General features: G+C 37.7%; 1 long non-coding RNA gene across 1 annotated transcript; it reads left to right on the forward strand.

Moving 5' to 3' along the window:
* Positions 1–245: 245 nt before the first annotated feature.
* Positions 246–15153, forward strand: LOC114412280. Its single transcript, XR_003666634.1, has 2 exons — positions 246–416; positions 14872–15153. It is a non-coding gene; the product is annotated as an uncharacterized LOC114412280 (long non-coding RNA).
* The last annotated feature ends 5978 nt before the right edge of the window (positions 15154–21131 follow it).

Below are 21131 nucleotides of genomic sequence, written 5' to 3' on the forward strand. Positions count from 1 at the left end.
AAATAATTATATTTTTTATGACTAATACTCTAAGTCTCTAATCTCTAACAGCATCATTATTAGAGAGTGAAAAACAGTAAACCTTTAATTAGAGTTTTTGTTATGCGATTAGAACATTAACTTTAACAATCGTTATATTAAATTATTATCTTTTTAATTTTGTTTACTTGAGTTTGGACGAATCAATGTTATGTTTGTTTTAATATTATGTATGTATGCTTTTAATGTTATGTTTGAATTATTTAAGAATGAATTTTTACTATAATTGTAATAATTGTTTTAATTAATTTTTTATTGGTTTATCATCATTAACCTTATATGGTCGCAGGTGCGAGTATGAGTATATAGGTACCATATAGATACGGGGATGAAGATTAAAATTGTAACCTGCGAACTATGGGACTAGGTATGACTAGGTATGAATATTATTTTTAAACAAAAAATTAAATTAATCTAAAGGTTTGAAGATTAGTACTAGGCTGTCAATGTTAAGTGCTTGGCTACTTAATTTTTAGGTTGAGAGTTCTTACTAATCAAATTGTGCCAAGCCACAAACAAAAATGTCAATTCTAAAGAAAAACATGGTTGGCTATTGGAAGTGAACTAAGCTGATCATACACTACTAGAAAAAGAACATTTAATGATGATTGTTAACAAATTGGCAAGTATACCAATTTTATCATAAGTAGTAAAGATTAAAATGGAAAACCAAGTGCGAGTTCACAAAAACTTTGTTTGTACTTGCGTTGATAAATACCTAATTTGTAAGCAAGAGAAGAGGGAGGAAAATATAAATAAGAAGAAAGAAAGAAATTAAATGTAAAAGGCAAGAATAGTAAAATAAACAAGAAAAAAACAAAAGATGATTTCAGAATGCAATTATGTTGGGGCCTAGCATGCCTAAGTACCCTTGATGCAATATTAAAGTTGTTCTCTATTAATTACTTTTCCAATTTCCACCCACATCTACTCATATGCTCAACCCTGATCCCTCATGATGAAGAGCCTAATTTATGTATTTTCTCTCCAAAATCCCTTTCCAAAGATTGAATCATAAACAACATTAAGTCTAAAGATGTATGCAGAGGTACAACAAAAGTCACTCTATCCCTAATAATGCAATGTTGAGATTCTCTTTCCCAGTTCTTTAGAAATTACCATTTCCCAAATTAAAACATTTGTTTGTCCTCAAGCAAAAGACAAGTCTGAAAGTATCAACACATGAGATAACTGCGAATCCTTTCAATTCTTTCAGTAATTGATCCTGATTTTGCTCTTGTCCTGGTCTTGTGATGAAACATGACTGATTGCACATGGAGATGAAAATGGTTAGCAAGTAAAACTTCATCAAGGCATAATTGCAACACTTCATTCCTCACAAGGCTTAGCGTTTCCCTCATCGCACAAGTGTCTCGACTTAAGTTTTTCAAAATCAACAATTGAGCCAATGTTCCCAACTTTGCATTTCTTATCAATTAAAGTCATCATACATACATATTGTGGATCACTAAAGGCTTTGTAGGCTTGTAACTTGGCTAGGCTAACAAGGAACTCATGGTCTTTTCTTGGAAAAACAAAGTTAAGTTATAAGAGAGCACCTACCTGATAACTCATGACTTGAATTTCAAAAAACTCAATTGCCTTCTATTTCTAACAGCATAAGAATTTATTTGGAACATAAGTTGCTATCAATTTTTTATTTGAACATAAGGGCTTTTTTCTAAACAATAGAAATTGGTGTTGTAGCAACTCATCATATTTTATTTTATTTTTTAGTGTGTGTTGTTTCTTGAAGCAAAACTTTTTTCACCAATACCAACATTCCCACTCCCCCAAATTAAGGGTAAATTTGCCTTGACCCGTGCTCTCTTACAACCTAAGATAAGGTGGTCATTACTTTCATTTGGCTCAGGTTTTAAAAAAAAACATTTAATTGCATTAGGCTCAACAGGGTGCAAGGGATTCATTCAAATAACAGGTTGGTTGTTTGGCTAAGTGGCTAAGAACATCAAACAAGGCCTTGATCATTTCCACCCTATGTATGTACTCAAATAGTCTGAGAATCATGCAAAATCAAGAAATCAAGAGCAATTGTTTTCTCACAATTATAAGATCACACATCTCACTAGACATTTATGAAGTGCTTGACTTACCATACAATGATTTCTGTTTGGACTAGCTAACCTCTTCACTCTTGTGTTTCGATTCACACTTCATCACTTTCCAATAACTCCTGCTCACAAGAATCAGACTTTCACAACTATCTCATCAGTACACAATATCTCATGCATCAATTCATTCAGAACAGTCACAACCACTCATTGATTTCCTATGTCTATCGTGCACTTTTATTTTTATTTAATAACTGAAATGAAATAAACTACTGAAATTAAATTTTCATTACTGAAAAGAAAATAGATTGAATTTAAAGAAAAGCAAAAGACTAAAAGAAATAAATAAAAAGAAAAGAAAGAAAGAAAAATCATGTCCAATCAATCCTGTGTTTGCCATGGGTCCCATTCGCTCTGAGTTGCTGTAAGGTCTACAACATAGTCAGTATCAGCTCCGGCATCTGTAGCATCTTCGATGCCAGAGGTGTCATTCCCCCCATTAGAGGAGGACTGGACTCCCTGCCTCGCCACTCGCTGGATGAAGTCCTCTGGCGTCATCAATAAAGGATCCATTGTGAGGTAAGGGACAGCTGATGCATGTTCTTGATGATTAGGCACTGGCCGTGATAGATACACTGCATCATCTAGGCAAGAGGCTCCTACTAGGATGAGGAGGAAGAAGAAGGGTCGGTTGGAGGTGGGATGACTAGCGGCAGTGGTGGCAGTGTTGCATCCTGAGTAGTGCGGGCCCGGACTCGCCTCAGACCTAGAAAAATGATAGAAGAATTTGTTGGATTCCAGTAGTTCTTCTTAATGTAATCCAGGTTGATCACTGGGCTGAAGGACTCATACGTCAGTGTGTTTGAATTGACTCCCTGATGGCCACAAAGTGCGGTAATCAGAGCTGGGAAGCCGAGTCGGGACGTACTGGATTGGGCTATCTAAGTAATCTACTGTGAAATGATGCTACCCACGTCCATGTCCATCTTCATCACGAGCCCAAAAATCAGGCGAGTCCGACCGACATTAATGTCAGACGTGTGAGAAGTCGGAGCAATGTTGAAGTAGGAAAGCACGCTCCAGGTCTTTGGGCCAGGGTGGTGAGGTCTTTCCGCAGAATCTTCCACGGCACTCCGTTGACATTCAGCTGGAATCACCCTTTAGGGGTGCACAGCTTGGCCATGATGGTCTCATAATCTAGGTAGGAGTAGAGGTACTGGGCGTACGTGGTCAGCTACTCCCCTTCTGCAATGGTGACTGGCGTCCCCAAGAACTCGTTCAACGTCTCCACATCGAATTGAATCATCCTCCCGCGAACGGTTACATGTATTTGGCAACCCATCCTCCAGATCATAGACGTTGGAGTAGAACTCCTTCAACAAGGCTACATCAATTTTCTTCTCTGGAAGCCTGGTGAGTCGTCTATGCCAGTAACGCCTGTGGAGCTCGCTGTAAAACTCGTCATACATTCCGGGGGCAAACTCCACGTTCCTCTCCGGAAGGATGTTCCAAAGGTGAACATTCTCTTGGTATCGGTGCCATGCTGTCTTTGAAATGAACGGAGAGGAATCCTCTCCATATGTCTGACTAGGTTCAGTTCAGCGTCTCCTAGAACCCATCTGTGAAAACCATGAAAATAGAAAAATATATTTTGTTAGTACTTAGCAAAAAGGTGGTGCCAAAAAGAAAAATAGTCAGATGATTGGGCACTAAGCCACCAGTGGGCGTTTAGTGCTATTGCGCTATTGGGGCTTAGAAGGAAGATGCGTGCTAAGCCCATGCAGGAATACAAAAGGACTTAGTGGGGCTTAGCGTGGGACTGCATGCTAAGCCCGTGCATGAACATTCATCACTAAACCCAAAAAATGCACGGGACTCATGAACGCGCTTAGCGCAACTAGGGCGCTTAGCGCATTCATCCAAATTTTCCAGAAATTCAAGCTCGCGCTTAGCGCGTTCATCCCAACCTGGAAAATTTCCTTTATGCCTACATGGTAGAACCTGCTTAAGTCATGAGTGTGGGCTTAGCGAGCCTCCAAGGCAAGGATGACAGAACACATAATGTTACGAACACACAATCCTATGATGAAAACAACAAGAACACAACATGATCCTCACCTAGTGTGATCAAAATGCAAAATAAAGGTGCAGAATGCGCAATATAGACACACAATTATGTCAAGTAATAACACTCGTGCAGAAGGCTAGAATAAGCAGAGAAGAAGGTGCAGGGGAAGAAGAAGGTGAAGTTATGTAAGTAATTTTTCAACTTCCAGCAATTACGAGGCACATGCTTAGCGTGAGGGTGGCGCTTAGCGCGCAACCTGACAAAAATAGTTGCATTAATGATGTTGGCACTTAGCAGGGGCACGCGCTTAGCGCCTGATAGGTGTGAGTCCCTTGATCTTATCTTCAGTAATTGGTCTTGGCGCTTAGCGGGAGGCCTGGGCTTAGCACGAGGATCCCTTGTGCGTGCTTAGCACCTGAAACTTCTTCATAAATCTATCAGAGTCTTCCCCCTGCAACCTGCATCACCTCTAAACTTGATTAGCATCCTCCCCTTTCTCTGAAAACAAGTGTTTTTTTAGAAACAATAAAACAAAAAATAAGCTAGAAAATTTCTGGGTTGCCTCCCAAAAAGTGCTTCTTTAACGTCACTAGCTTGATGTTGGCTCCCTCATGGTTCCAAGAGACACATGCCGCTGGTCAATCTCTCAAGGTGGCCCCCATTATAGGCCTTCAAGCATTATCCATTCACGATTCAGCTCCTTTTTGGTTCACTTGAATTTGGATCCATGATTTCGACTACTCCATGTGGCTTGACATCTTTTATCACAAAGGGTCCTAACCGTTTTGACTTGAGCTTTCCTGGAAAGAGCCTGAGTCTTGAGTTGAATAGTAGCACCTGCTGCCCAGGCTGGAAATTCTTTTTCTGTAGCTTTCTGTCATGGTACGCCTTTATCTTCTACTTGTAGATCCTAGTTGATTCATAGCATTTAATCTCATCTCTTCTAGCTCTAGTAGCTGCTGTCTCCGCTTCTCACCAGACAAGGATTCATCAAAGTTCAATAGTCTAAGGGCCCAGTAAGCCCTATGCTCTAACTCCACCGACAAATGACAAGCCTTCCCATAGACCATCTAAAAGGGTGAGAGGCCTATGGAAGTCTTGTATGTAGTCCTGTAAGCCCACAAAGCATCATCCAGCTTCACTGCCCAATCCTTCCTTGAAGAAGCGACGGTCTTCTCCAGGATTCGTTTTAGCTCCCTGTTTGATACTTTTTCTTGACCATTGGTCTGAGGATGATAAGGTGAGGCCACCTTATGTTTGACATTATAATGCCCCAGAACCTTCTGCAATTGTACATTGCAGAAGTGTGTGCCTCTATTCTTTGGAGTGGCTATGACTTCCACCCACTTAGACACGTACTCAATCGCCACTAGAATGTAGACATTCCCATATGGGGATGTAGAGGACTTACAAAATCAATTCCCCAACAGTCGAAGACCTCTAACTCGATGATGTTCTGCAACGACATCTTGTTCCTCCTTGAAATTCCCCTGTTCTTTGGCATTGATCACAATGAAGTACATGGTCATGAGCATCTCTGAATATGGATGGACAGAAAAATCCAGCCTGATGTACTCTCTGGCTGCTGTCCTATCTCCACTGTAATGGCCCCCATAAGGTGAGTTGTGATAGTGCCAAAGTATGCTTTGGGCTTCCTCCCTAGTTACACACCTCCGCAACAAGTTATCTGCTCCAATTTTGAACAGATATGGGTCATCCCAGACGTAGAAACGAATATCATGAAGGGACTTCTTCTACTGGTGCCAATTGAGATCCTGTGGAATGACCCTCGTAGCCTTGTAATTGGCAATGTCTGTGAACCAAGGCCTTCCAGCTACAACTAAAAGGCATTCATCTAGAAATTCATCCCTTACTTATTTCTCTTTCTGCGTTACTTCTTCATTCACTGACCGGGAAAGATGGCCAGCTACTACATTCTTGGATCCCTTATTGTCTCTGATGACGATGCCGAACTCTTAGAGCAACAAGACCCATCTTATCAACCTTGGCTTTGAATCTGCCTTGGTGAGAAGATGTCTAATGGGTGCATGATCTGTAAAGATAACAACCTTGGACTCCACTAGATAGGATCGAAACTTCTTTGAGGCATAGACAATGGCTAGTATTTCCTTCTCAGTTATCGCATAATTCAACTGTGCGTCATTCAAGACTTTGCTGGCATAGTATATGGCATGGAACACCTTGTCTTGCCGCTGTCCTAGAACTGCACCCACAACATAGTCACTAGCATCATACATCAGCTCGAACTCCTTGCTCCAGTCAGGTGCAACCATTATCGGGCACATATAAGCTTCTCCTTCAAAGTTTGAAAGGCCTCTAGGCATTCCTCATCAAGCTTGAAGATTGTATCCTTGTTTAGCAAGCTGCTTAATGGTTTGGCTATCTTGGAGAAGTCCTTGATGAATCTTCAATAGAAACCTACATCTCCAAGAAAACTTCTGATACCCTTGGCATTTACTGGTGGTGGTAAATTTTCAATGACATCAATTTTTGCTTTATCCACCTCAATGCCTTGGGCTGAAATTTTGTGGCCTAACACTATCCCTTTTTGAACCATGAAGTGACACTTCTCCCAATTCGGCACCAGATTGGTCTCAACACATCTCCACAGCACCAACTCTAGATTTGTCAAGCGGCAATCAAAGGAAGGCCCAAAAATTGAGAAAGACAGCTAGCACTTCTACGCACTTCTCTACCATGTCAGCAAAGACAGCTAGCATGCACCTCTAGAAAGTGGCAAATGCATTACATAACCCAAATGGCATCCTTCTGTAGGCAAAGACACCAAAAAGGCATGTAATAGTCGTCTTCTCTTGGTCCTTGGGATCCACTACAATCTGATTATATCCTGAGTTCTCATCCAAGAAATAGTTGAAGGACTGTCCTGCTAGCCGCTCCAACATTTGATCCATGAAAGGCAAAGGAAAATGGTCTTTCCTTATGGCCTCATTGAGCTTCCTGTAGTCGATGCACATCCTCTATCCCGTGACAGTCCAAGTAGGAATCAAATCATTCTTTTCATTGAGGATGATTCTCATACCTCCTTTCTTCGGCACCACCTAGATTGGACTCACCCAAGCACTGCCAAAAATAGGGTAGATGAGTCTAGCCTCGAGTAACTTGTTGACTTCCTTCCTCACTTCTTCATTCATAGATGGATTGAGTCTTCTCTGTGGTTGTCTCATTGGTCTGTACTCCTCCTCCATCATGATCCTGTGCATACAATAGGTAGGACTGAATCCCTTGAGATATGATATGTGCCACGTGCCACCCAATAGCTTCCTTGTGCTTCTCGAGAACCTCTATCAACTGTGCTTCCTCTTCTGCTGATAGGTCATTGTTGATCACAACTGGCTTGACTTCATTCTCCTCTAGAAAGGCATACTTCAGATGCATGGGTAGGGTCTTCAACTCCAACTTTGGCTTTTCTAGAGGACTGTCCTTCTTTAGGGATTCAACAACATCTTCCCATGCATGAACCTCCTTTAATCGCTCCAAGTCTTCTAGACAGGCTTCCAGATCTCTTTCCTCCTCATTGATCAGGCAATCAATTGCATTTATTAAAGCCTTTTCCAATGTTGAGTGAGTGGTCAGGTGCTGCATAGCATGGTCTATCTCTTGCTCAATTACCTCCACCTTGAAGCATGGCTTGTTATTGCTGGGATGCTTAATTGCTTCACAAAGGTTAAAGGTGACCTTCTGATCATCCACGCTCAGCTCTAGGTTTCCGTTTCCCATGTCCACCATGCATTTGGCAGTCAACATGAATGGACGCCCCAAGATCAAGGGAATTTCTTCATCTTCCTCAATGTCCATGATTACAAAGTCCACTGGAAAAGTGAAGTGGCGGAATTTGACCAGTTCGTCTTCTACCACCCCAAATGGTCTTGTAATGGAACGATCCGCCAGCTAGAATGTCATCCTTATAGGGTCAACCTTCAGGTTCCCTATTCTCTTGCACATGGAAAGCGACATTAAATTGATACTTGCTCCTAAATCAACAAGAGCCTTACCTACGAATACATCCCTAATAGAACATGGGATGGTGACGCTTCTTAGATCTTTGAACTTAGAAGGCAGCTTCTGGATCACTGCACTATAATTGCCTCCCACCACAATGGTTTCACTATTGATATACTTTCCCTTTTTTGTGAGGAGGTGCTTTAGGAACTTTGTGTATAGTGACATCTGTTGTAGGCCTCTCCTAAAGGGATAGTAATCTCCAGCTTCTGGAATATTTCAAGTAACCGCTTGAAGTAGCGCTCCTTGTCCTTCTTTAATGGCACCAGAGGGTACGGTGCCTTCTTTGGTGAGGTCGGTGGCATCTCTCTTCTGGCTCCCGAGCTAACTGACTCTTGGTCTTAGGGATTAAGACCTCGTCAATCTTCTTCTTCCCCTCATTATCCTCTTCTTCCTCTTTGCTTGCATCTTGCAACACTTTGTCAGCTTCTGGCTTCTGGTGATGACTGCCTTGCATTCTTCCTTAGGGTTCTTCTCAGTGTTGGCCCCAAAGGTTCCAGTCGGCCTTTCAGCAATTTGCTTAGATAGTTGGCTAGTTGTACCTCTAGATTCCTGATTGTTGCATCAATACTCTTCTGATGTGACTCGATCCTTTGGATGAACTGTACTAGCAATTCCTCTAGCTTAGTGGTTTTTTCATGTCACTGGGCTCTTGGCTGGAAGGCTGATGAGATCAACCTCCTTAGTTGAAATTATTCTCTGGATGAGATCTTCAACCATGGCCCTGCAAAAAATTACCTCTTTGGTAGAATCTCGGTGTTCCTCCTTGATGGAATCCTTGACAATTCTGAATTCCTGTGTAGTTGACCTCATTAGTTGTGTCATCTTGAACCATGCATGAGCCTGACTCATGAGCACACCCACAAATGTTGCATCCTCTAGTATGCATGGTTGGAGGAGCTTGCACTGCATGTAGTTGCTGGGAAAGATTACTCAGAGTGGCTGTAACAGTCTCCAAGGTCTTGGTCAGGAGCTTGTTTTGAGCCAACATAGCATCTTGAGAAAGGAGTTCAAAAAGGATTTTCTTTGTAAGCATGTAGGCTCGATCACGGATAATGGCATGATCACCGGATGCCATATTCTCTATTAGCTCCATGACTTCTTCTAGAGTCTTTTGCTTGATCTTCCCACCGACCGAGGCATCAAGGAGCTGCTTGGACTGGGGTCGTAAACCATCAATGAAGATGTTGAGCTGGACTAGCTCGCTAAACCTATGTGTAGGAGTCTTTCGGAGCAACCCATGGAAGTGGTCAAGAGCATCACTAAGTGATTTGTTAGGGTGTTGCTGGAAGGATGAGATTTCTACCTTACCCTCAACGGTCTTAGACTCCGGAAAGTACTTCTTCAGGAACTTCTCCACCACCTCCTCATCCTATGTTCGCAGGCTATTCCCCTTGAATGAGTGAAACCATCTTTTTGCTTCACCGACCAAAGAGAAAGAAAATAGATTGAGGCAGATGGCATCTTCTAACACTCCTACTATCTTCACTGTGTTGCAAATCTCGATGTATATGCCTAGATGTGCATACGAATCTTCATTCGGCAGGACATGGAATAGATTCCCCTGGATCAGCTGGGTGAGGGAATATGGATATGAGATGTTGGCCGCTTGCACATCCAGTCTGGCAATGCTGGTGAAGTACTAAGGTGTGGCAAAGCTAGAGTAGTCCTCTAGTGTCACCCTCTGTGGACGTTCCTTTGCCATGATGTGTTCTTCAAAGAAAAGATGTGGACTGGTCAAAAAAGAGGGAGAGGATAATTCAGATGATGAAGGTCTTCCCTCTTCTTGATTAATCTACACCTCTTGTTGTTCTCTCCTTTTTCTTGCAATGTTGTTCTTTTCGCAGGTTGCTTCAAAATCCAAAGGAACAAGACTGTCTCCTCTCATACATAAAAGAGAACACTACCGTGCAAGTTATCAAGGTAAAAGAGATAAAATAAAATAAAATAAAGAAAAATAACAAAATAAAGAAAAATTGCTTTCAAATTGGGATATGTGACAACCAAGTACGAAGGACAAAGTCCCCGACAACGGCGCCAAAAACTTGTTAACAGATTGGCAAGTGTACCAATTTTATCACAAGCAATAAAGACTAAAATGGAAGACTGAGTGTCGAGTCCATAGGAACTTTGTTTGTACTTGCGTTGGTAAATACTCAATTTGTAAGAAGGAGAAAATGGAGGAGAATAGAAATAAGAAGAAAGAAAAAAATTAAATGTAAAAGGCAAGAATAGTAAAATAAACAAGAAAATAACAAAAGATGATTTCATAATGCAATTATGTTGGGGCCAAGCATGCCTAACTACCCTTTATGCAATATTAAAGTTGTTCTCTATTAACTGTTTTCCCAATTTTCACCCACATCTACTAAAATGCTCAACCCTGATCCCTCATGATGAAGAGTCTAATTTATGTATTCTCTCCCAAATCCCTTTGCAAAGATTGAATCATAAACAACATTAAGTATAAAGATGTATACAGAGGCACAACAAAGTCACTTTATCCCTAATAATGCAATGTTGAGATGCCATTTCCCAATTCTTTAGACATTACCATTTCCCAATTAATAACCCCCAAAAACAGATGCATGGATGGCCAAACCACACAATAACAATGAAAAGCAGAAAAGAACAATAGAAATTGAAATTGCATTAATAGATAAGAAGACCAGTTACCTTACAAGGGCTTTTGACGTAGCTCCGTGTGGAGCTTGTAGGCCTTGGATCTTCTTCATCAACGGAGTCCTTTGCTTCTTGAAGATGAATGGCAGCGAAATGGAGAAGGAAGAAAGATGATTGGAGACGCCACCTCAAGGAGAAGATGAGTCAAGAAAAAGCTCACTACCATAGGAAGCCATGGATAAGAACTTGAAGGTAAAAGAAGATGAGTGGAGGGAGAGAGAGAGAAGGGGCACGGAATTTTGTGCCTCAAATGAGGTCTGAACTTTGAAGTGTAATTCTCAAATGATCAAAGTTAAAAAAATGCACACACATGGCCTCTATTTATAGCCTAAGTGTCACACAAAATTCGAGGAAAATTTGAATTTCACTTGAATTTGAAATTGAATTTGTGGAGCCAAAATTTCACTAACTATGATTAGTGAATTTTATTTATGGTTCAGCCCACTAATCCAAGATCAAGTCCAAGATTGTTCGCTAAGTGTGCTTAGGTGTCATGAGGCATGTAAAGCATGAAGGACATGCACAAAGTGTGACTATATGATGTGGCAATGGGGTGTAGCAAGCAAATGCTCATCTCCCCTTCTAAAATTTAATTGGATTGGACTTCTCCCAATTCAATTAAATTTATTTCCCAACACACACATCAAATATTCACTTAATGCATATGAAATTATAAAATTACCCTAATACAAAAACTAATCTAGGTGCCCTAAAATACAAATGCTGAAAAATCCTACATTTCTAGAGTATCCTACCTACATTATGGAGCCCTAAATATAAGGCCCAAAAATAATGAAATCCTAATATAATATGTACAAAGATAAGTGAGCCCAACCTTGGCCCATGGGCTTAGAAATCTATCCTGAGGTTCATGAGAACCTTAGAGCCTTCTTCAGTAGCTCTAGCCCAATCCTCTTGGAACCTCTTGCTCATGGCTCTGGTGACTGGTCCCTTCCTAGGGAGGATTGCATCATCTTTGGCTACTAGGCTCCAACAGAAAGGGTTTAGCCTCTCATAGCCACGAGAGACTTTACACTTCAGAGGCTAATAGACGAAGGGGATGGATGACTAGTAGTAAGAAAAAGGGGGATGGCTAAGGAAAGAGGGTTTCCCCTAAGGGAGAGGCTCAGACTTTGGATTTCTTCACTGGAGAGCTTTGAGACACGGTGTTTCTTTTCCTTCTACCTCCTACTCTTTTTATAGGCATGAGTTAGCTTACTTTTCACGCTGACTTTGCGCTAAGTGTGCATCCGCGCGCTAAGCGTGCCTTAGGCTTTCCTCGTGGGCCTTCTCGCACTAAGCCCGACTTTCATGCTGAGCGAGACTATGCGTTGAGCTTGACTTTGCCCACTAAGCGAGAGTGCGCACTGAGGGAGTTGTCTAATTCTTCAAGGCTTTTTTCTTCTTACACTTTTTGCCTTAATTTCCCTTCAAAGCACTTGAATTCTTCTTCTCTTGACTTCTGCTGATAAAAAATAGCCAAGATGCTAATTTCTTCATTATTTCCTTAAAAACAATAATATAGTAAAAAAATTACACTCATTTATTAGCCAAAATTGACTATCAAATTAGCTCATATTTTGTAGCTATCAACGATTCTTGACGACATTCTAAGATGGTTTTGAACTGTCTTTGAAGCCAACATCGTAGAAACTGAAGAATTTCTATGACGGTTCCCAAAAACCGTCTTATAAAGAGTACAATTTCTAAGACGTTTTTGTCTAGGAACCGTCTGTATTTTAAAAAAATTGAGAATTCTAATATGGTTTTTTTCAAAAACCAACTTAGAAAGAATTATCTTAGAATCATTTAAAAAAAAATTGATAAGGATTCTAAAACGATTTTTAAGAGAACCATCTTAGATGTATTTTTAAAAAAAAATTAAAAAAGTTTAAAATAATAAAATATTATTATTAAAAAATTGTATAGATAAGACACTAAATTTTTTCAATCATTTGACAAAGAATAGCTTGAATGTATGGGAAAGGGAAACAATGAAACATTTACAATCAAACATACTATGTATACTACTCTTACACCACTACCACAAACTAGCTTGAATGTTGAAACTAAAGTGCATTTGCAAAAAGTAGGGTTTAATACCAAAAAGAAGGCCTAAATGGTTTTAGAAGCATAAAATTTTCCAAATACACAAACATTACAATTACTTCCTCTGAGTGAATTTCAAAACTTGCCAAAGCCACTTCTCTGATATGTATATTACCTCTGAAGGTTACTGTTCCACCATGCATGAGGGTCAAACTTTGGAACATAGATATTTCTCCTATCATGTGTCATGGGTAGCCACTATCCAGGTATCATGATTGGGGTTTCTTTCTTGTTGTCAAGTATATCTGCAACAGAAATAATATGCTCTTTAGGTACCCAAATCATTTTGGGTCATCTTTTGTTAGTTTTGTGGGCTTTGAATGTGCTTTTCTTTGGCAAGATTTTGCACTTAGATGATGAGTTCCAATTTTCCCACAGCATAACATGTAGTTATGGATATCATGTTGCCTTTGTAACCATGACCAAATTTGTTTATAGGACTTTTATTATACCTTAATAGTTTGTCAAAATACTCAGTTGCTCCAAAAAATTTGGCTAAGATTTCTCTTAAGGTGTCAATCTTCCCATGGAGTTTTACAACATCTTGTAGTTAATCCTTTAAGACATAATTTTTCATTTAAGATTTTTGCAAATCGTCTATGAGTCTCTCATTCTACTCAAATATTATGTTTACTCTTTTCCAAGTCCTCATAATCCCTTTGTATGCATGCATTGTCTCCAAAGATCGTATATGTATTCCTTAAGATTATCATTCAACTCAATCATCACTTTTAGATCTTTTGTAAAGAGCCAAGTTGGTTTTCTAAATCAAGGAAGTTTTGTAACAAAACATCTTTATCTTTAGATATTCTTTCATTCTCAAGATAAATAATAGTCCTCTATATTTCAGGATTTTCATAAACATCAAATACCTGAGGGTTTTTTTTTTTCAGAGAATGATTGACTTTAGCATTATGTTTCTTTTGGAACTTAGTATGATCTTTGGAAAACTTCTTGAAATTTTTTCTTAAATAGTTGTAGGCTTTTGAAAGAATAGAAAAGTTGGAGAGTAGTTCATGATAAACTTGTTTTAAAGATTCGAGATTATCAAAATCTGCCTCATCTTCTTGCTCTAATTCTGATTCTGATTCTTCTGTTGGTGTATCATCCATTAGACACAAGTTAGCTTCCTTGTCTTTAGACTATTCCTCCGTTGTCTCATTACTTTTAAGAGTTGTTGGTATGGTCGTCTGTGGTCTCTTCTCAAGAGAATCTTCATATGTTATAGTGAGAGTATCCCACATTTCTTTGGCTTTTTGATACAACCCATTTTTATATACATCCATCTTTGTCTTAGGAGCTCTTTGAAATTGTTGTCATATGGAATGTAGTTACCATTCTCTACAACATCTAGCATGTCACTATGACAAGATTTAAAGAATGAAACCATTCTTTAGGATAATTTTTCCTCTACTCTGTCAGGAGCTTAACCCAAGAGGCTGAGTTCTAATACCAACTAAAATAATAGATATCACACTAGAAGGGGGGATTTAATAATGTGTAATATCAAATATGAATCTTCTTTTCAATTTATAAGTTCAAAATAAATTTTCAAAGAGCGTCCAATAGATGTAAATACAAGTTTTCAATAAGAGACTTGTAAATACAAGTTTTCAATTTATATGTTTGAATACAATATATAACTCTGCTAAGTAAAGAATGAAAGTTTTTGACTTTTGTTTTTGAGGGTCCAACTCTTTTGATAGAGATATAGCACTTGTGTAATTTTAATCAATTCTCTTTTATTATGTTGCTTCTTAAGGTTGCTTTTATACATTTCTACAAACTATCCGTTGTGGGATCTACGCCTTCTTCAAATAATTTTGTTAACAACAACTTGTCCTTTCTACTATGTGGCAGCTCGTTGAGGAAAGAAAAAAAGAAAGGGGACAAATGTACAATGCTTTTGTGGCTCTCTATTCCACTACTTGTACAAGATTTTGTAGTTGATGACATTTTATTTGTCTTTGCCTTTGTACAGTTGAAATTCAAATGTTAGAATAATTTCACAATATACATCCAAATGGAAAATTCAAATGAAAGAATGTTCTATGAGCGAAATGTCCTTGAGATGTTTTTCATGTGCAGACAGGTTGTTTGGACATTAACTGACATAATATAAATTATTGTGTAAGTTAGTTATGTCTTGTTGGATGCATATAAACACTCAGCACATAAGTATTGGTTTTCACAAACTATTAAACGCTTGTTTAATAGTAGTGTGTTGGACACTACATAACTTAGGCCTCATTCGAGGTGGTTGTGAATTTCTGTTTTTGATTTTCAAATATAATTTTCAAAACAAAACATGTTCAAGAAAAAATGAAGCTGAATTGGTTTTTAACCTAATTTCAAGATAGTTTTACATTCATTATCAAAACCAAGAAAAAAGATTTTTTGAATTTGGTTTTTAGTTTTAAAAAACATAGCTAACCAACATCACCATACCACCACCATTGTTGCCCCCTCCACCGCCACTACTACTACCGCCACCACATTGTCATTGTCACCTCCATCGCCATCATTCCACCACAACCATCACTACCACTGTACCTCGCCTTTGTTGCATCCTCCACAACCACCATTATTGTTGCCACCATTCTGAAACCTCCATCATCATTGTCACGTGCTGCCACTACCACTATTACATCCCACCACTATTGTCGTCATCACCACCACCATTCTACCACTGTATTGCCACTACAACTTCCAGTGCCACCACCATCATTTCACCGCTACTACCACTACCATTCAACTACCTCCATCATCGTTGTCGCTACCATTGCCACTATTCCACCCTACTACCACCCATAATTTTAAAAACCAAACCAGTGATTGACCCGGTCAAGGCATTGGGTCGTTGGGTTAATGGTCAAACCAATGGGTCACTGATTGACTTGTATGACCTGGTCTTCATTAAAAAAAAATTAAACTTTATACCCAACCTTAACTGACCTGCATGACCGACCCAATGTGTTTCCTCCCTTGGGCGTGACCTGACCTGGGTTAGTGGGTCATTGGCTTAATCGCAATCCCGATTAGATCATATTGGGTTGGACCAAGTTCAATGCATGGTCGATCTAATAGGCAGCTCGATCGACCAGACCTCTGGGTCGCAATTGAACCAGTCTGACTGGCTAGGTCGGTTTAGGTTTTAAAACACAGTCAAACTCATTCCATCGCTACTACCACCACCATCACCATTCCACCTCCACTGCCACCATCGTTACTGTTATTATTCCACCCACCACCGTCGTCCCACCATTGAAACCACCACTATCGCCACCATCACCACCACCGCCACTCCCACCTTGCTACTTCTACAACCACCATTATTTTATAGTAGAGCAAGATAAGATAAAATGCTTGACTCATTTTATTTATCTTCACTTTAAAAACTAAAAACAAAGAATAAACTGAAACTCAAAACTAAATACTAAAATTAATTTTGATTTTTTTAAAATTTCAAAACTAAAAACGAGAAACCACCACAAACAAGCCTTAGTTTAATAAAACAGGTTCTATTAGCCATTGGACAATAACTTGTAAAAGTATAAGGATATAGATTTATACCATAGAGCTTATATCAAATATGTCTTGTTACACTTCACATAAACCATTAGTTCATCAACAATTTATATTTGTTATAATCAAAACTTTAGGTATTTTGGATTGTCCGATTACAACATATTTGATTGTCCAGGTCTAACAAAAAAGCACATGGTTTTCTACTAAAGTATGCTTCAAGAAAGCTAAAGAGAATGGTTTCCTAATATGGAGAGGACGTGTATTCGTTAAATGCTCCAACGAACATTTCTTCAAGTGCAACCCTTCAACGAAGAAAATCAAACTGTCTAGAGGCTGGACACGTGCTAAAGATGGTTTATAAATATAAGAAGTTTTGAAGAGTTAAAGTTACTAAGGAGCGCCCAAAGAATTCAAATTTTTAGTTCCCTCTTCTCAAGATCTACCTTTGTATATTTGAAAAGTTGTAAAGCTCTCAAAACACTTTGTGTATCCTAAGATATAAGACTAAGTGTTTCATTTGTATAATCAATTTTAGGATGTTAAGAACTAGTCAATGAGCAAACCAACCAACAACAAATCTTCTGATTTGTTTAGAGCCAATAGTGACTTGGTAGAACAAAGAATATTAGGTGAAGTTTAAGTTTGGTAATAAACTTAGGTTGTAAGAGTTAGAAGTGGCAGCGAACAATACTTGTAAATCTGTTTAAAGTTAGAAAAACTTGGTAACTTACCAAGAACTGAACGTAGTCTCAGTGGTAGAGATGAACCAATATAAAATTTGTTGTGTCTTATATATCTCTATCTCTTGTGTTAACTGACCTAGGATCTGAATTTGATTTTCTTTTAAAAAAGCATTTTACAAAATCTGTTGATATCGTTAGATCTTGTCTATTTGCAAAAACCATGTTATTTGATTTCAAACCTATATCATGTGATAACTTTGGTTTATGAAAAACGTTTAGAGAATTTCTAAAATCACAATGCAACCCCTTTCTTGAAGAGTAATAAAATCCTAAGTTATCTACTAAATTATCTATGACTTAAATTAAGCTTGAATTTAAAATACAACAAACTAAAAGCTAAATTTGAATTTGAATTATCACGTTAACAATCTCACACATGCAATTTGCAAATGATACTTGTAACAGGGGATAAAAGTAGTCACAATATTTCTTCCATTAATTACTTTTTGACTAAAACACCTTTAATTATTTAAATCCATAAATAATAAATGCTATAAATTATTTCTCTCTCTCTCTCGGATTGAAAAATTAAAGATTTTAATTTTAAAAATTAAAATTTTACTAATGTTATTCTCTCTCCATATATTAATTATCTAAGTGGAAAATGTAATATAGCTAATCTTAACAATTTTAAGCATAATTTTGAAAAAGAAATATTATTATTTTGATTTACAAAAGTAAATAAATAAATTTAATAATATTCACTAAATTAACTATTTTTTAATAAATATGAATTCAATTTAACAATGTAGATTGACAATATAAAATAATTTTAATTTATATTCTAATTGTAAAATACTATTAGTATAATTTTTAAGATGGTTATTAATTTTTAACAAATCTTATCATATGATTAGTTGATAATATCAAATTATTTTATATTTTTTATATAAATTAAATTAATTATAAAGATCTTATATTTAGTTACAGAGGAAGTATTTACTTCTTGTATCATTACTCTAGAAATAAGGTTTTGGACAAGAGAAATCTTTTCGTACCCGGGATCATCATTCATCGGAATGAAATCCTCTGCTTATTAGAAATGACTAACTTTGTTTGATAGATCATAAATATTGTCTTAGAAGTTTTACGGGAATATAAATGTAAAATAGTATATTTATGATCATCTTTAATTATTTACTCATTTAATAATTTAATTAGAGTAACATAATATTTTTATCATAATTAAATTTATTTTTTAAGTCAAAAAACCTAGATTCCCACCTCCACCATAATGTTTTTGTCAGAAAATTGATCCAAAAAAAATCTTGAGAAACATTATTTTATGATAATATTATTTTTAAAAAATTAATAATGGAAAATATCCATTTTGATCCATAAAAGTTTTAAACGATAATAAATTAATCCTGAAAAATAATAAATTAAAATTAAATTCTGAAATGTAAAAAGTGTAATAAATTAATTATGTAAACAATTTAATAATAAATTAATCTTTATACTCTATAATTTATTATTAGATTGATTCTTAAATATTAGAAATGATTTTACAAATTTCTTGGCATCACCTCATGGGACTATTTACCCATTCAATAACAAAGCCCCTACCTAATTTTCTGCTCAACTTTCCTCGACCTTTCTCTTTGCACTTCAATCCATAGATTCGAAACCCACACAATGCTCCCAGCAATGGCCATGGACACCACAACAACCCAAGAAACCCAAATCCACGTGGCAATAGCACCCTCAGCGCCTCCACGCGAATAAAACACCATTCTGAAAACAACGTAAGGCCGCAACAAACCTTGCACCACCGAATACATACCATAAAACGACACTGACACGGCGTCGCACGCCCTTTCCGCGACCCGTGCGTGCACAGACGAGGAGTCACTCCTCCTCCGCGCACACCCCAGCGCCCACGCGTTTTGCAACGCGCTGGTGGCCTCGGCAAGGGCGAGGAGGGCGAGCACCGTGACGACCCCATGGACCGTTGCGTGGCGGCACGTGAGGAGCACGACGAGTGTGGCGAGTTGGTGGAGGACGAAGGGGAGGTCCCCGGCGCCATTGAAGAAGGCGACGAGGTGGAGAAGGTCAACGACGAAGTAGGCGGCGTTGAAGTCCAGCACGATGTTCTGGAATTTCATGTTGGCAGCGGAGAAACCGCGATCCGAGGCGGAGAAGATGGCGGCGGAGGAGAGGAGCACCACCAGAGTGCCATGGAAGATGGAAATGAAGTAGCTGGAGGCTTCGGGTCAGGTCTTGGGACTCCATTTGCAAAATATGATGAAGTAGCCGAAGAGGTAAATGAAGAGGAATAATAAGAAGAATTTGACCATGTGAGTTTCCATATTTTTTTGTTTGGTTTGGGGGGGGGGTTGAGAGAGTGGAAGATTGTATACAAGGATGAATTGGGCATGTTTTATTTGGTGGGGTTTTGTGAAAAAGAAAAGAGCAAAGCGCGAAGGAATAAAGTGAGAACAATGGAAGATGAGGGAGGGAGCGGTGGGAGGGGGGATCAACGGTTTTTATGGGGTTGGTGAGAAAAAGTGAACTCCCGTTTGGGGTTGTTCAACGATTGCAAGACTTCAACTTGTGCAATAATTTTAGGATGTTTTAAATTTATTTTTATTTTATATTTATATTTACTAACATAAGTAGAAGGAATAATCAATGAGAGATCTATGACCCAAAGTTAGTTGGAGCAATATAAGTTCGTTGATTTTTAAAATAATTATTTTAAATGGTAATTTATGATTGAATAATAATGTAAAATTATTTTTACATTATGAGTACATTGACATTAAATTATTTATTTATCCTCAAAGAAGAATAAATCAGAGACACAAAAATAAATTAGAGGATTCAAACACATAAAATTAAAAGGTATAATATATAAACTTTTAAGATAAATATATGTGATTTCATTAAAACGAGAGATGCATTTTTCCAACTTCACGTAAGAATAATTATGTCATAGGATTGTTCTACTAATATCTTATAATATGACTAATAGATAAATATGTCCTATAATTGTGTCCTAAAGTATGTAATTGAGAATTTGAATGCATAGGTTCATGTGTATACAAGAGTATATGCACTACAAGAAAAATAACATATGTCTACGGACAAAAACCATTACTAGATGTTAAAAATACGTAGGTAACTGTAATAAAAACTTTGTCCTACGGATATTTTGGCCGTCAACTTTGAGGGGTGTACAATGACAGATTATAATATGTCAGTAAAGGTTTTACCTATGGATTTATTTTCACCTATAATTACATTTGATTGTCACTATATATGATTCCTACAATTCACAATGTGTGCAAGTAAAAGTCATAAACCTATATATACAATGTAGGTAAAAATATTAATTTGTACCTACAACCTTTAACTGTAGGTAAAAGTCATTAACTTACTTGCCATTGAAAGACCATAAATACAAACCATTTACTTGTATTTATAGGCTTTAATCGTAAGTAAAAGTCACATAATAAAAAGATCACATTGCTTGTTACTTATTGAGATGTTTTATGTTTTTAAATTATTATTAATATTATTATTTAGTTATCCAGATAAAATGAATATCAATTGTATCTAAGTTAATTGTCTAAGCCTTTTACAAGTCCAAGGAACTAATCTATGCAATAAAGTAATTGCCTTACTTAAAAAAAGAGTTCTAGTGGTTTTTAAACATTGGAGAAAAGATTGAAAATTGACAAACATTGACTAATTAAACTCCTCTCTCTATGAGGGATGAAGGGGACAAAGGTCCATTTCCCAGGAAAGTCACATAATCACAAAAATAAACAAGAGTACTTATGTATCCCAAAACACCTAACAAAGATGAGATGATATCTAGCATCTACAATAACCAACAGCATAGCC

Source organism: Glycine soja, chromosome 5, assembly GCF_004193775.1.
Source record: "Glycine soja cultivar W05 chromosome 5, ASM419377v2, whole genome shotgun sequence".
Classification (NCBI taxonomy): domain Eukaryota; kingdom Viridiplantae; phylum Streptophyta; class Magnoliopsida; order Fabales; family Fabaceae; genus Glycine; species Glycine soja.